The following is a 16,514-nucleotide window of genomic DNA, read 5'->3' as shown; positions in this document are numbered from 1 at the left end:
TGAATAATAAAAAAGACGAAAAGAATAAGAAGCAGTTAAACCAGTAGAAAAGAAATAAAGAAAAAAAATCAAACAATTAATTCATCTTAAACAAACCATTTCAAGAATTAAATCCTTTGAATAAAAACCTGCTAAAAATGGTATACCACACAAAGACAAACTAGAAACATTAAAACAAACTGAAGTTAAAGGCATAAAATTAACAATGGAACCTATAAAACGAATATCCTGAGAATCCTTTAAATTATGAATTATTGAACCTGCACACATAAAAAATAAAGCCTTAAATAAAGCATGAGCTAATAAATGAAAAAATGCAAGTTTTGGATAACCCATAGCCAAAATTCTTATTATTAAACCAAGTTGTCTTAAAGTAGAAAGAGCAATAATTTTCATCAAATCAAATTCAAGATTTGCTCCCAAACCAGCCATAAACATAGTTATATAACCAATTAAAAGTAAGAATCAACCACAATTATAAGTATCTAATATTGGTCTGAAACGAATTAATAAATAAACCCCAGCAGTAACAAGAGTAGGAAAATGAACCAAAGCTGAAACAGGAGTAGGGGCAGCCATAGCAGCACGAAGTCAAGAAGAAAAGGGAATTTGAGCTCTTTTAGTTATAGCTGCTAAAACAATTTCAACCACCAAAATTCAATATTCAAGCAATAGAAATTAAAATAGCAACATCACCTATACGATTAGAAAGTGCAGTTAACATACCCGCACTATAAGATTTCACATTTTAATAATAAATAACTAAACAATAAGAAACTAAACCTAAACCATCCCATCCCAATAAAATTCTAATGAAATTAGGACTGATAATTAAAAAACCTATAGAAAGAAAAAATATTAAAACAAAAATAATAAAACGATTTATATTTTTTTCTCCCGACATATAATCCTCTCTATAATAAATAACCAAAGAAGAAATATACATAACAAAAGACATAAAAATAAAAGACATTCAATTCAAAATTTAAGTCATAACAACCATAGAACCATTTAAATTAAAAAGTTCTCAGTCAACAAAAACTCTATAATCAATTATTAAATAATAAATACCCAAAATAAAAATTATAGTTCTAGAAAAAAATAAAGAAAAAAAAACTCAAAGAACAAATAGAAAATAAATTCACGGCCTAAGATGAAAAATTCATATCATTGATTCCACAAAACAACATTTTTAATTAAAATACTTAAGCAACCTAAACAAAAAAAATACTCTCCCTTTAAACAAAGAATATTTAAAGGCAATCAATGTAAAAGTAAAAGATGATATTCACGAAAATAACCAAGAGAACAAGTATAAACACCAGAATAATAATTACCATGCTGAGAATACATATATAAAGTATAAATAGCTCTAAAAAAAGACAAAAAAATTAAAGCAAAAAATCTAAATGAAGGTCAAGATATAATTCTATTTAATAATCTAAGTTCACCTACCAAATTTAAAGAAGGAGGAGCACCTATATTAGAAGATCTCAAAAGGAATCATCATTAAGCCATTCTTGGTATCAAATTAATTATACCCTTGTTAATTAATAATCTTCATCTACCTAAACGCTCATAAATAATATTAGATAAACAAAATAAACCAGAAGATCACAAACCATGACCAATCATTAAAGAAAGAGAACCCATACAACCACATCAATTCATAGCTATCAATCCTCCAATAACCATTCTTATATGAGCAACAGAAGAATATGCAATTAACGACTTTAAATCAACCTGACGAAAACAAATAAACCTAACAATAACCCCACCAGATAAACCTAAAGACTATCAAAAATAATTAAACTTTAAACCCAAATAAGAAATAACCTTCATAACACGAAAAATACCGTAACCACCTAACTTTAATAAAACACCAGCAAGAATCATTCTACCTGAAATATGGGCCTCAACATGGGCCTTAGGAAGCCACAATTGAACCAAAAATATAGGCATCTTAACTAAAAAAGCAAGAATTATAAACACATAAAATATAAAATAATAAGAACCAAAATCAACCAATAAAGGAAAATATAAAGTATTAGAAAAATCATAAACCTTAAATAACACTAATAATAAAGGCAATCTAGCAACCAGAGTATAAAAAATTAAATAAACACCAGCCTGCAACCGTTCAGGTTGATAGCCTCAACCCAAAATCAAAAGTAAAGTAGGAACCAATCTAGCCTCCAAAAATATATAAAAAGAAAGAAGACTCAATCTAGCAAACGAACAATAAAGCATAATCATTAAATTTAAGACTATAAAGACAAAAAAATTAGAATGATAAGAACTTAAATAAACTGAACCTCTAGCAGTAATTATTAAGGAACAAATTCAAAAACTAAGCAGAATCAAACTAAAAGAAAAATAATCAATACCAAAATAATATCTAATCATATTCAAATCTGCATATGAATAAACACAAATCATAAAAACAAAACTAGACAGAAACATTAAAGAATGAACCAACCATCTACAATTATTGACCAAACAAAGAGGTTATTATATTATAAATTATATAATAATATGTAAATTAATATTAAATATTATTATAATTTGATATAATGAATATAATCAATATTATTAAATATAAAATTTTATATTAAAAAAATATTTATATTAATTATAATAATATAATTAAATATATTATCTATAATTATATTATTACCTAATTAATATTTGAGTTTACTTAATATAAAGTTAATTTTATATTAATACCATATTACATTAATTTACATAATTATATAAAATAAATTTATTATATTATTTAATCTTTCTTTATTATTAGTGAAAAGAAAGATTAAATAAGAAAGAATATAATACATTTATTGGTATACATGTTCCATATTAATCTTTATTTATATATAATAGAGTAGTTGTTGTGGTCATTTGAGGGTGCATTTCTTTTTTTTGTCATTTTTTGGGTTTTTTCTTTTTTTTCTTTAAATCTTTGAATCTTTTATTTTTTTCTTATTTTTATAAAATTTTTAATTTCTTATTTTGTTTCCAAAAGTTTTATACTTTCTTAGTTATTCACTTTTTCTTTGTATTATATGTAAGCTTTGTTAAACTAAATGTTCTATTTTGCAGTAATTTGATTTAATTATCAAGTGATTTTGGATTTAGCAATTGATTTAGTATCGGCATAATTCGTGCCAGCAGCCGCAGTTGTATGATTGATACAAGTGAATATTATTGGTTAAAACAGTTGTTTATATTTTTAGGGTTAAAATATAAATTTGTAAGGTGAAATGTTAAAATTTATTTATAGCTCTTTTTATGAATCTGGGAAATTTGAATAATAAACTAGGATTAGATACCGTGTTATTTTAAATGTTAATTATATTTACCAGGGTACTATTAGTTAAGGTCTTTAAACCCAAAGAATTTGGCGGTATCTCATTCCATTCAGAGGAACCTACCCCATGATTGATAATACACGATTTACTCTACTTAATTTATTTGTTTGTATATCTCCGTTATCAGAGAATCTTTTTAGAGTTATAATTCTCAAGATTTATAATTATTAAATATTTCAGGTCAAGGTGCAGCTTATAGTTAAGAGGAGGTGGGTTACAGTAGATTTTTGTTTATAATGGATTTGATGGTGAAATACTATTAATGAGGGTGGATTTGATAGTAATTTAATTTATGTAATTTAACTGATATTGGCTCTGAGGTGTGTACACATCGCCCATCGCTCTCATAATTGATTATTCTATTTTATTATTTTAATTTAGCTTTAATTTAGATTAGATAAGTCGGAACATAGTAGATGTACTGGAAAGTGTATCTAGGAAGAGTTTCAAGATATAACTTATTAGTAAAGTGTTTCATTTACACTGACAATTTTTCTGTGCAAATCAGGATTTCTTGATTATTTATTTTATTATTATTTTTTTTGTTTATTTAATTATTTAATAAAAATAATTTTGTCGAATTCTGTCTTAGTATATTTTGTAGAATTGATTTTTTAGATTATAGATTATTGGTAATGTAATTGTTTTATGAAATTTTATTTTAAATTTTTAAAAGTAGATTTTATTTATTGTACCTTTTGTATCAGGGGTTATCAAAATTTTAGTATTTACTTTACTTGTTTCGATTTGGGTTGATTTATGAATAATTCATAGTAAATGTACCATAATTATTATTTAATTATTTATAGAAATGAGATGTTAATCGTTTCCCAAGATATCTAGTTTCTTAAGAAAAAGTTAAATTTTTTGAAGTTAATTGTTTTTATTTAACTTTTTAGGTTTAAAAATTAACTTATTTATTCTTTAAGGGATAAGCTTTGAAGTTAATAACATATAATTTGTTTTATAAAATATAATAGTAAGCTTTAAACCAGCTATCTCTAAGATTACGTTTTAGTTCATTATTTTTATTTTTGATTTTATAATTATTTTTAGTTTTTTATTAAGGTTATAAATTTATTTTTAAATTTTTTGTAATAATGATAGTAATAGTATATTTATTTTTGAATTTAACTTTTGAGTCAAAAGGCTTAAATTTTTCTTTAAGACGAGAAGACCCTATAGAACTTAACATTTTATTTTTATATAGTTTTTTGTTTGTCTTTCTATATTTAATGATGATGTTTTGTTGGGGTGACATGAAGAATAAATAAACTCTTCATTATTATATCATTTATTTATGTTTGTTGTTTTGATCCATAATTTATGATCATAAGATTAAGTTACCTTAGGGATAACAGCGTAATTGTTTTTGAGAGCTCATATCGACAAAGTAGATTGTGACGTCGATGTTGGATTAAGAAAAATTTTGGGTGCAGTAGCCCAGTAATTAGGTCTGTTCGACCTTTAAATTCTTACATGATCTGAGTTCAGACCGGCTTGAGCCAGGTCGGTTTCTATCCTAAGATTATTAATTCATATTAGTACGAAAGGACCATATGGTTGAAATATTTTTTATTTCATTGATTAATACTAATTAAATTACTATTTTGGCAGATTAATGTGTTGAATTTAGAATTCATTTATGTAGATTTTTTCTACAAATAGTATTGATACTTTATGATTTGTTTATGTTTATTTTGAATTTTCTTTTATTAGTTATTTGTGTTTTAATTAGTGTTGCTTTTTTAACTTTATTAGAGTGTAAGGTTTTAGGTTACATTCAAATTCGAAAGGGTCCAAATAGTGTAGGTTTTGTTGGAATTCCTCACCCCTTTAGTGATGCTATCAAGTTAATTTGTAAGGAGCAGCCAATTCCTATTATATCTAATTATTTACTTTATTACTTTTCCCCTGTTTTTAATTTAATAATTTCCTTGGCTGTTTGAGTGATTTTCCCTTATTTAACTTATATGTGCTCTTTTTCTTATGGATTTTTGTTTTTTTTATGTTGTACTAGATTAGGTGTTTATACTGTTATAATTGCTGGTTGGTCTACAAATTCAAATTATTCTTTACTAGGTTCTCTTCGTTCTGTTGCTCAAACAATTTCATCCGACGTTAGTTTGGCTTTAATTTTATTATCTTTAATTATTTTAATTGGTAGTTTTAACATGTTTGATTTTATAAATTATCAGCTTTATTCATGATTTATTATTATTTCTTTTCCTTTAGCTTTAGCTTGTTTTGCTTCTTGTTTAGCTGAGACTAACCGTACACCTTTTGACTTTGCTGAAGGTGAATCTGAGTTACACTCCTGGAAATGGAAAAAAGAACACATTGACACCGGTGTGTCAGACCCACCATACTTGCTCCGGACACTGCGAGAGGGCTGTACAAGCAATGATCACACGCACGGCACAGCGGACACACCAGGAACCGCGGTGTTGGCCGTCGAATGGCGCTAGCTGCGCAGCATATGTGCACCGCCGCCGTCAGTGTCAGCCAGTTTGCCGTGGCATACGGAGCTCCATCACAGTCTTTAACACTGGTAGCATGCCGCGACAGCGTGGACGTGAACCGTATGTGCAGTTGACGGACTTTGAGTGAAGGCGTATAGTGGGCATGCGGGAGGCCGGGTGGACGTACCGCCGAATTGCTCAACACGTGGGGCGTGAGGTCTCCACAGTACATCGATGTTGTCGCCAGTGGTCGGCGGAATGTGCACGTGCCCGTCGACCTGGGACCGGACCGCAGCGACACACGGATGCACGCCAAGACCGTAGGATCCTACGCAGTGCCTTAGGGGACCACACTGCCACTTCCCAGCAAATTAGGGACACTGTTGCTCGTGGGGTATCGGCGAGGACCATTCGCAACCGTCTCCATGAAGCTGGGCTACGGTCCCGCACACCGTTAGGCCGTCTTCCGCTCACGCCCCAACATCGTGCAGCCCGCCTCCAGTGGTGTCGCAACAGGCGTGAATGGAGGGACGAATGGAGACGTTTCGTCTTCAGCGATGAGAGTCGCTTCTGCCTTGGTGCCAATGATGGTCGTATGCGTGTTTGGCGCCGTGCAGGTGAGCGCCACAATCAGGACTGCATACGACCGAGGCACACAGGGCCAACACCCGGCATCATGGTGTGGGGAGCGATCTCCTACACTGGCCGTACACCACTGGTGATCGTCGAGGGGACACTGAATAGTGCACGGTACATCCAAACCGTCATCGAACCCATCGTTCTACCATTCCTAGACCGGCAAGGGAACTTGCTGTTCCAACAGGACAATGCATGTCCGCATGTATCCCGTGCCACCCAACGTGCTCTAGAAGGTGTAAGTCAACTACCCTGGCCAGCAAGATCTCCGGATCTTTCCCCCATTGAGCATGTTTGGGACTGGATGAAGCGTCGTCTCACGCGGTCTGCACGTCTAGCACAAACGCTGGTCCAACTGAGGCGCCAGGTGGAAATGGCATGGCAAGCCGTTCCACAGGACTACATCCAGCATCTCTACGATTGTCTCCATGGGAGAATAGCAGCCTGCATTGCTGCGAAAGGTGGATATACACTGTACTAGTGCCGACATTGTGCATGCTCTGTTGCCTGTGTCTATGTGCCTGTGGTTCTGTCATTGTGATCATGTGATGTATCTGACCCCAGGAATGTGTCAATAAAGTTTCCCCTTCCTGGGACAATGAATTCACGGTGTTCTTATTTCAATTTCCAGGAGTGTAGTTTCAGGTTTTAATATTGAATATGGTGCAGGTGGTTTTACTTTAATTGTTTTAGCTGAGTATACTAGAATTGTTTTTATAAGAATATTATTAGCTTTAATTTTTTTAGGTGGTGACTTTTATTCTTTTATATTTTTTATTAAGCTTGCTGTTATGTCCTTTGGTTTTATTTGAGTTCGTGGGACATTACCACGTCTTCGTTATGATAAGTTAATGTACTTAGCTTGAAAAAGTTTTTTGCCATTATCTTTAAATTTTTTTATTTTCTTTGTTGGTTTAAAGATTTTATTTATTTCATTTATTTAGTGAAATTTTTTAAGAAAAGTTAATAGAAGAGTTAAACTTCTAGTTTTATTTTTCAAAACATATGCTTTTCCTTAGCTAATTAACTTATTATTCCTTAATTAGTTTATCTCATGCGTTTGCAACATGTACATTAATTAAGAAGTATGTAAAGTAGATAATTGTTAAGATTTGTCCTGTTATAATGTAAGGTTCTTCAACAGGTCGTTTTCCAATTCATGTTAATAAGCATACAACTACTATAATTCAGAATAAAATCTGATTGATAGGATAGAATTGAATACCTCAGAATGGTGTTTTATTATAAAATGGTAAAATTATTAAGATTCTAATTGATAAGAATAATGCAATAACACCTCCTAGTTTATTAGGGATTGATCGTAGAATTGCGTATGCAAATAAGAAATATCATTCTGGTTGAATATGGACGGGGGTTACTAACGGGTTGGCAGGTACAAAATTATCTGGATCTCCCAGGAGGTAAGGATTAATCAAGCTCAGTAAAATTAATAATGATTTTATTAATACAAATGTAATAGAGTCCTTGAAAGTAAAGTATGTGTGAAATGGGATTTTTTCAATATCTCCATTTAGGCCTAAGGGGTTATTAGACCCTGTTTAGTGGAGGAAGAATAAATGAATTGATGCCATTGCAGCAATAATAAACGGTAGTACAAAATGGAATGTAAAGAATCGATTTACTGTTGCATTATCAACAGCAAACCCTCCTCATACTCATTGAACTAAATCTGTTCCTAAATACGGAATTGCTGATAATAAATTAGTAATTACTGTCGCACCTCAGAATGATATTTGACCTCAAGGTAAAACGCATCCTATAAATGCAGTTGCTATAACTAAGATTAGGATTACTGTACCAATTATTCAGGTGTGTATGTATATGTAAGATCCATAGTAAATTCCTCGTCCGACATGTAAATAAATAGAAATAAAAAATATAGAAGCTCCATTTGCATGTTAGGTTCGAATAATTCAGCCATTATTAACGTCTCGGCAGATGTGAACTACACTACTACATGCTATTTCAATATTTGATGTGTAATGTATAGCTAAAAATAGTCCAGTTACAATTTGAATTACCAAACATAACCCTAGTAGGGAACCAAAATTCCATCAAAATGAAATATTTGTTGGTGCAGGTAAATCAACTAAATAGTTATTAATGATTTTAATTAAAGGAAGTCTCAATCGTAAGGGTTTATTCATTAGTAAATTATCTTATTTTACAAATAGGCCCCTGGTTAATGTTGGTAATTTTAACAACTGCAATTAGTGCTAAAAATAAATAAATTATTAATAATATTGTGATATTTAATGTTGGTCTATTATATAGTTATTCTAAAGATATTGTTATTTCTTGGTAATTGATTGAATTATCAATATTTATAGTTTCAGTATTTTTGAAAAAGTCTATAAATATTGTTATATCTAAAATAATTAATGTTGATATGATAAATAAAGAAAATTCAAAATTAGCTCCCAACCCTACCATAAACATAGTTGTACAACCAATTAAAAGTAAGAATCAACCACAATTATAAGTATCTAATTTTGGTCTGAAACGAATTAATAAATAAACCCCAGCAGTAACAAGAGTAGGAGAATGAACCAAAGCAGAAACAGGAGTAGGGGCAGCCATAGCAACAGGAAGTCAAGAAGAAAAGGGAATTTGAGCTCTTTTAGTTATAGCTGCTAAAACAATTAGTATAGTAATAAGCTTTATTTCAAAAGAATTAGAAATAAAATCATAATAATAAATATAATTTCAACCACCAAAATTCAATATTCAAGCAATAGAAATGAAAATAGGAACATCACCAATACGATTAGAAAGTGCAGTTAACATAGCCGCACTATAAGATTTCACATTTTGATTATAAATAACTAAACAATAAGAAACTAAACCTAAACCATCCCGTCCCAATAAAATTCTAATCAAATTAGGACACATAATTAAAAAACCTATAGAAAGAATAAATATTAAAACAATAATAATAAAACGATTTATATTTTTTTCTCCCGACATATAATCCTCTCTATAATAAATAACCAAAGAAGAAATATACATAACAAAAGACATAAAAATAAGAGACATTCAATCCAAAATTAAAGTCATAACAACCATAGAACCATTTAAATTAAAAAGTTCTCATTCAACAAAAACTCTATAATCAATTATTAAATAATAAATACCCAAAATAAAAATTATTGTTCTAGAGAAAAATAAAGAAAAAAAACTCAAAGAACAAATAGAAAATAAATTCATAACCTAAGATGAAAAATTCATATCATTGATTCCACAAAACAACATTTTTAATTAAAATACTTAAGCAACCTAAACAAAAAAATACTCTCCCTTTAAACAAAGAATATTTAAAGGCAATCAATGTAAAAGTAAAAGATGATATTCACGAAAATAACCAAGAGAACAAGTATAAACACCAGAATAATAATTACCATGCTGAGAATAAGAATACATATATAAAGTATAAACAGCTCTAAAAAAAGACAAAAAATTAAAGCAAAAAATCTAAAAGAAGATCAAGATATAATTCTATTTAATAACCTAAGTTCACCTACCAAATTTAAAGAAGGAGGAGCAGCTATATTCGAAGATCTCAAAAGGAATCATCATAAAGAAATTCTTGGTATCAAATTAATTATACCCTTGTTAATTAATAATCTTTGTCTACCTAAACGCTCATAAATAATATTAGATAAACAAAATAAACCAGAAGAACACAAACCATGACCAACCATTAAAGAAAGAGAACCCATACAACCTCATCAATTCATAGTTATCAATCCTCCAATAACCATTCTTATATGAGCAACCGAAGAATATGCAATTAACGACTTTAAATCAACCTGACGAAAACAAATAAATCTAACAATAAGCCAACCAGATAAACCTAAAGACAATCAAAAATAATTAAACTTTTAAGCCAAATAAGAAATAACCTTCATAACACGAAAAATACCGTAACCACCTAACTTTAATAAAACACCAGCAAGAATCATTCTGCCTGAAATAGGGGCCTCAACATGGGCCTTAGGAAGCCACAAATGAACCAAAAATATCGACATCTTAAGTAAAAAAGCAAGAATTATAAACACATAAAATATAAAATAATAAGAACCAAAATCAACCAATAAAGGAAAATATAAAGTATTAGAAAAATCATAAACCTTAAATAACACTAATAATAAAGGCAATCTAGCAACCAGAGTATAAAAAATTAAATAAACACCAGCCTGCAACCGTTCAGGTTGATAGCCTCAACCCAAAATCAAAAGTAAAGTAGGAACCAATCTAGCCTCAAATAAAAATATGAAAAGAAAGAAGACTCAATCTAGCAAACGAACAATAAAGAATAATCATTAAAATTAAGACTATAAAGACAAAAAAATTAGAATGATAAGAACTTAAATAAACTGAACCTCTAGCAGTAATTATTAAGGAACAAATTCAAAAACTAAGCAGAATCAAACTAAAAGAAAAATAATCAATACCAAAATAATATCTAATCATATTCAAATCTGCATATGAATAAACACAAATCATAAAAACAAAACTAGACAGAAACATTAAAGAAGAACCAACCATCAACAATTATTGACCAAACAAAGAGGGATCAAAAAAATAGTTATAAATAAATACTTTAACATAAAGATAAACCAAAAAATTAAAAAAATCATTCCCATGAGAACGAATTACTGAAACTAAAATAGAAAGACCTAAAGCACCTTCACAAACAGAAAAAACCAAAAAAATAACAGGAAAAAAATAATCATAATGAAACTCAATAAGATAAACAATAACCAATATAAATAAAGAAAGAACAATATATTCTAATCTCAAAAGAACCATTAATAAATGCTTACGTTTAAAAGAAAAAACATAAACACCAGCAAAATAAATCAATAAAGAAGTAAAGACAGAGAATATAAACATTAGTTTTAATAGTTTTAAAAAAACGCCGGTCTTGTAAACCGGAAATAAGTCCAACCCCCACTTTCAGAACTTCAGAGGTAGAAACACTTTCCATCATCGGTCCCCAAAACCGATATTTTTATTAAACTAACCCCTGAAATGATCAAAATAATAATTATATCGCTATCTAACGTAATAAATATTAATTTTATTAAATTAAGACACCCAATATCAATAATGCTTTTCATTATCCTACAAACTTTTCTAGTTGGACTAATAACAGGAACAATAATGGAAAGATATTGATTATCATATATTTTATTTTTAACGTTTCTTGGTGGTATATTAGTTCTATTTATTTATATTACGAGAATTGCATCAAACGAAATATTTCAACCTAAATCAATTACGATAATTATTACCTTAACAATATGAATATTTATCATATCAACATTAATTATTTTAGATATAACAATATTTTTAGACTTTTTCGAAAATACTGAAACCATAAATATTGATAATTCAATCAATTATCAAGAAATAATATCTTCAGAAAAACTATATAATAGACCAACATTCTTTATCACAATAATAATAATAATTTATTTATTTTTAGCACTATTAGCAGTTGTTAAAATCACCAACATTAACCAGGGGCCTGTTTGTAAAATAAGATAATTTACTAATGAATAAGCCCTTACGATTGAGACATCCTTTAATTAAAATCATTAATTAATTATCGTAATTGATTTAGGTTGAAATATTTCGTTTGATGCAATTCTCGTAATATAAATAAATAGAACTAATATACCACCAAGAAACGTTAAAAATAAAATATATGATAATCAATATCTTTCCATTATTGTTCCTGTTATTAGTCCAACTAGAAAAGTTTGTAGGATAATGAAAAGCATTATTGATATTGGGTGTCTTAATTTAATAAAATTAATATTTATTACGTTTGATAGCGATATAATTATTATTTTGATCTTTTCAGGGGTTAGTTTAATAAAAATTAATCATTTACCTGCACCAACAAATATTTCATTTTGATGGAATTTTGGCTCCCTACTAGGGTTATGTTGGGTAATTCAAATTGTAACTGGACTATTTTTAGCTATACATTATACATCAAATATTGAAATAGCATTTAGTAGTGTAGTTCACATCTACCGAGACGTAAATAATGGCTGAATTATTCGAACCTTACATGCAAATGGAGCTTCTATATTTTTTATTTGTATTTATTTACATGTCAGAGGAGGAATTTACTATGGATCTTACATGTACATACACACCTGAATAATTGGTACAGTAATCCTATTCTTAGTTATAGCAACTGCATTTATAGGATACGTTTTACCTTGAGGTCAGATATCATTCTGAGGTGCGACATTATTTACTAATTTATTATCAGCAACTCCGTATTTAGGAACAGATTTAGTTCAATGACTATGAGGAGGGTTTGCTGTTGATAATGCAACGTTAAATCGATTCTTTACATTCCATTTTGTACTACCATTTATTATTGCTGCAATGGCAGCAATTCATTTATTCTTCCTCCACCAAGCAGGGTCTAATAACCCCTTAGGCCTAAATGGAGATATTGAAAAAATCCCATTTCACCCATACTTTACTTTCATGGACTCTATTACATTTGTATTAATAACATCATTATTAATTATACTGTGCTTGATTAATCCTTATGAAACGTCCCCTTTGAACAATTATACATGACTGTGCCTAAACTGACACACAATATTTTGTTAGCGCAACGCAATCTGACTTTCAAAATTCCCTACAAAAGAATGGCCCTGACTAACATTAAACTCTACCTTTAACAAATCACTTACCTCACAAAAATCTTCGCTGCTCAAGCTACTGCAATACAGCGAGCGCCACTACTGCTGCCAGCTAAATAAAAGATTCAAACTATGGAAGGCACTAACTACTGATAGGGATAGTTAGCAAATGAAACATATTAATAGAGAACAAACAATGTATTTACCTTGATAACAACATATATAAATATAGCAGTTCATGACAAATTTCAAAACTCCATCTCTCTCCCCACATCCACCACTGCTGGCGGCTCACCTCCAACTGCGCAACGCTACGCGCTGTTCACAACCAGCTGCCTAACACTACAATGGCGAGTATTACAACAATGCAAAGCAGCCACAGACTGCACACAGCACAGCCAGTGATTTTCATATTGAGCGCTATGTAACGTTGCCAACAAGAAAACATAAACAGCCTACTTACATAGAGAAAACATAAACAGTCTACTTAACGTTGCCAACAAGAAAACATAAACAGCCTACTTACATAGAGAAAACATAAACAGCCTACTTACATAGCCCCCATGCTCCCCACAAAAAATTTTACAAATTGGTTTGGGCAGTGCGCAATACAGATTTGAAAAAATTTTTCATAATTACAATAACAAAGAAATCAAATGCACACACTTATTGATACAATGTTGGTCAAAAGCTAAAATTTTCTCACAGTCTATAAAGACAGTCCTGATTCATCACAGTAAAATTACAGTGTTTTTCTTTTTTTTCAAAGTCTGAACAGTAAAAGAAAATGCACACAGAAGTAGTAGATTTCCATGCAGTCTTGAATAAGTAGTGTTGTCCTTCCAACGGAAAGACAGTGCTGACTTTTGACATGCATACAGGTAATGGGCCACAACAGAGTAAACCCACAGCAGAGTCAGTCGATGTTTTGAAGAATATTGGTAGTTAGGTCATCACAGAGCAGACCCACTGTAGTCCTGGTAGAGATTACGGTATTGGTGGGCCACCAGAGGTGCAGACCCACTGTAGTCCTTGTAGAGACAATGGTAATGGTGGGCCATCAAAGATGCAGACCCACTGTAGTCCTTGTAGAGACGGCCGGCAGCCATCTGTTGCGACTGTGCAGGTGCACAATCACCATTGAAGAGTCCATAAACCACCACTTGTGCACTCACAAAGTTTTTGGAATTGTCCTTAGAATAAGCAATGCTGTTAACCAGTCCCTTGCTCAGTTGTTAACACACATGCAAAGACTAACAGTCCCTACTTCTCACATATTGTCCATATACTATGACCAACAGAAACGTGTGCAGTGAAATGTAACTAACAAGTTAATAATATCATGAACTGGTGACAATTACAATTTTATAACATAAGAATACAATAACAAAGGTACAAAATACATTATTAAAGAACATAACAATACAGATAACATTTGTAGTACATGCTTTACAAAAGAATCGAACTAACATATACATCAGTGGAATTATGACATGAGTACATACATAAATAAAAGATCACAATAACTTTTGAAACATCAACTTCACACATGAGCATTAACACAAAAGAGAATAAATAATGTCTAAACATCTTTACAAAGTAAGTAACATATCATTAGTGCCAATTATATTCGAGGATAACAGTATTCCTCATCATAGTGAATGTAGCTTAATATTAAAAGATGAAAAAATTCTATGAAACTACACAGAGACAGGAAGAAAACAAATACACAAAGGTACACAAACACATAGTGGGATAACACCAATAGGAAAGGACAGGGTTTGTTTCATTGCAGTATTTTGCAAACAAAACTTTCTTTGCTTCTTGGAGATCTCCCTTCATTCATCATTATTCCCAAAAGTCCTATCTAAGCCTGCCTTCTGTATTTTGTTCACATCCTCAGTCAAAAATAGTTTTTCTCCCTGCTTTCTGTATTCTGTTCACTTCCTCTGTCAATAATAGTTTTTCTCCACTGTACAGTATCCTTTTTATTTTGCCAGACCATTTTCTGATAGCTTCTCAATGCATTTCTTATGAATTTATAATAGTTAGTTTCTTATATAGTCTACTCCTCTTAAGCTAACTTAAATCTACTGAGCTCAGATGCTAAACTAAGGGACGAGGCAATGCAGCAGCACAAAATAAGTAACACAAACAGCACTGATAAAAAATACAAAAGGCAAAGCAAGCAGCATAAATTACAATTAATATAAACAGCAATGAAAAAAAAATGGAAAATCGGAAAGCAAGCTACAGTAAATCTAAATTACCAAGCAATTCAACATTACAACTAATATGAGCCAATGTGCAGTAACAAGAAAAATAAGTCAGTAGGAAAACTAGCTTAACAGAGTAACACAATTTAAAATTCAGTAGCACTATGCCTGGCAAACAGCAACAGCAAATATAAAAAAATATAAAACTTATATCTATACCTGACAAAGCTCAAGCAGAAAAGATATTACAGTAAAAACAACAATGCAGATAAGGGAAGTGTATATTCACATCTTAATGTCTATGTAAATTAAAGTGGTGCACCACAACAACTGATTGTAAAAAGAAATATTACCATGTACTTGAAAAGAAAATTATGTGTTACTGTTACTAGTTCCTTCTTATTGTTCTTTCCTTTCCAAGTGCTCCTTTTTTAAAGAATGTGGATCATAAAATAATTATTTAATAGATCTGTTGACAGAAAGTGTTCACATTAGCAAATGCATTTAATTTTATTTTATGAAACCAATGCTGCAACACAGCTGGAAAACAGATGTCAAATGAAATAAGCAATTACGCAAACCAAAGCATAAAAACATAATTCAATAGCTATGTGGCATTTCGTAAGTCAGTAGCTCTCAACTCTCGTAGAAAGACACTTGTCATAATCAGGTGTGCAGATGTACGAATATTTCCCATCAATTCATAAGCATTTCAGTAATTAGCACAAAGTACTAGTAATCATATGTTTTCAAGTAATGAGCGTGTAATATTTGCGATGCTTTCTACAAAGGAACGTCAATAGCGGGGATAATGGCCTCCCCTTTTTTTTCTACCTGTGCCGCTGAAAGGCTAATGGCTTTTTTTTTTTTTTTTCGGGCGGCTGTCGCCCAGGTGGGTGCCTGCGACGCATTACGTGCAGGTGGTCACTTAACTTTCTTACGGAAATATTTACGACAGCAGTTTCCGCTACAGTGACAGTCTCATACACAAAATTTCACGGGTCGAGAATTTGCGTTACAAATCTGTAGAAACAAAATGCTATTGATATAACAGTTTCCAAAAAAATTTTCGTCTGCATTGTAATACATTCACGCATATACACACACATTTCATAACTCTTAAAGTACGTTTCT

Source organism: Schistocerca serialis, chromosome 3 (genome assembly GCF_023864345.2).
Source record: "Schistocerca serialis cubense isolate TAMUIC-IGC-003099 chromosome 3, iqSchSeri2.2, whole genome shotgun sequence".
Taxonomy (NCBI): domain Eukaryota; kingdom Metazoa; phylum Arthropoda; class Insecta; order Orthoptera; family Acrididae; genus Schistocerca; species Schistocerca serialis.
Note: the sequence above shows the minus strand (reverse complement) of the source record.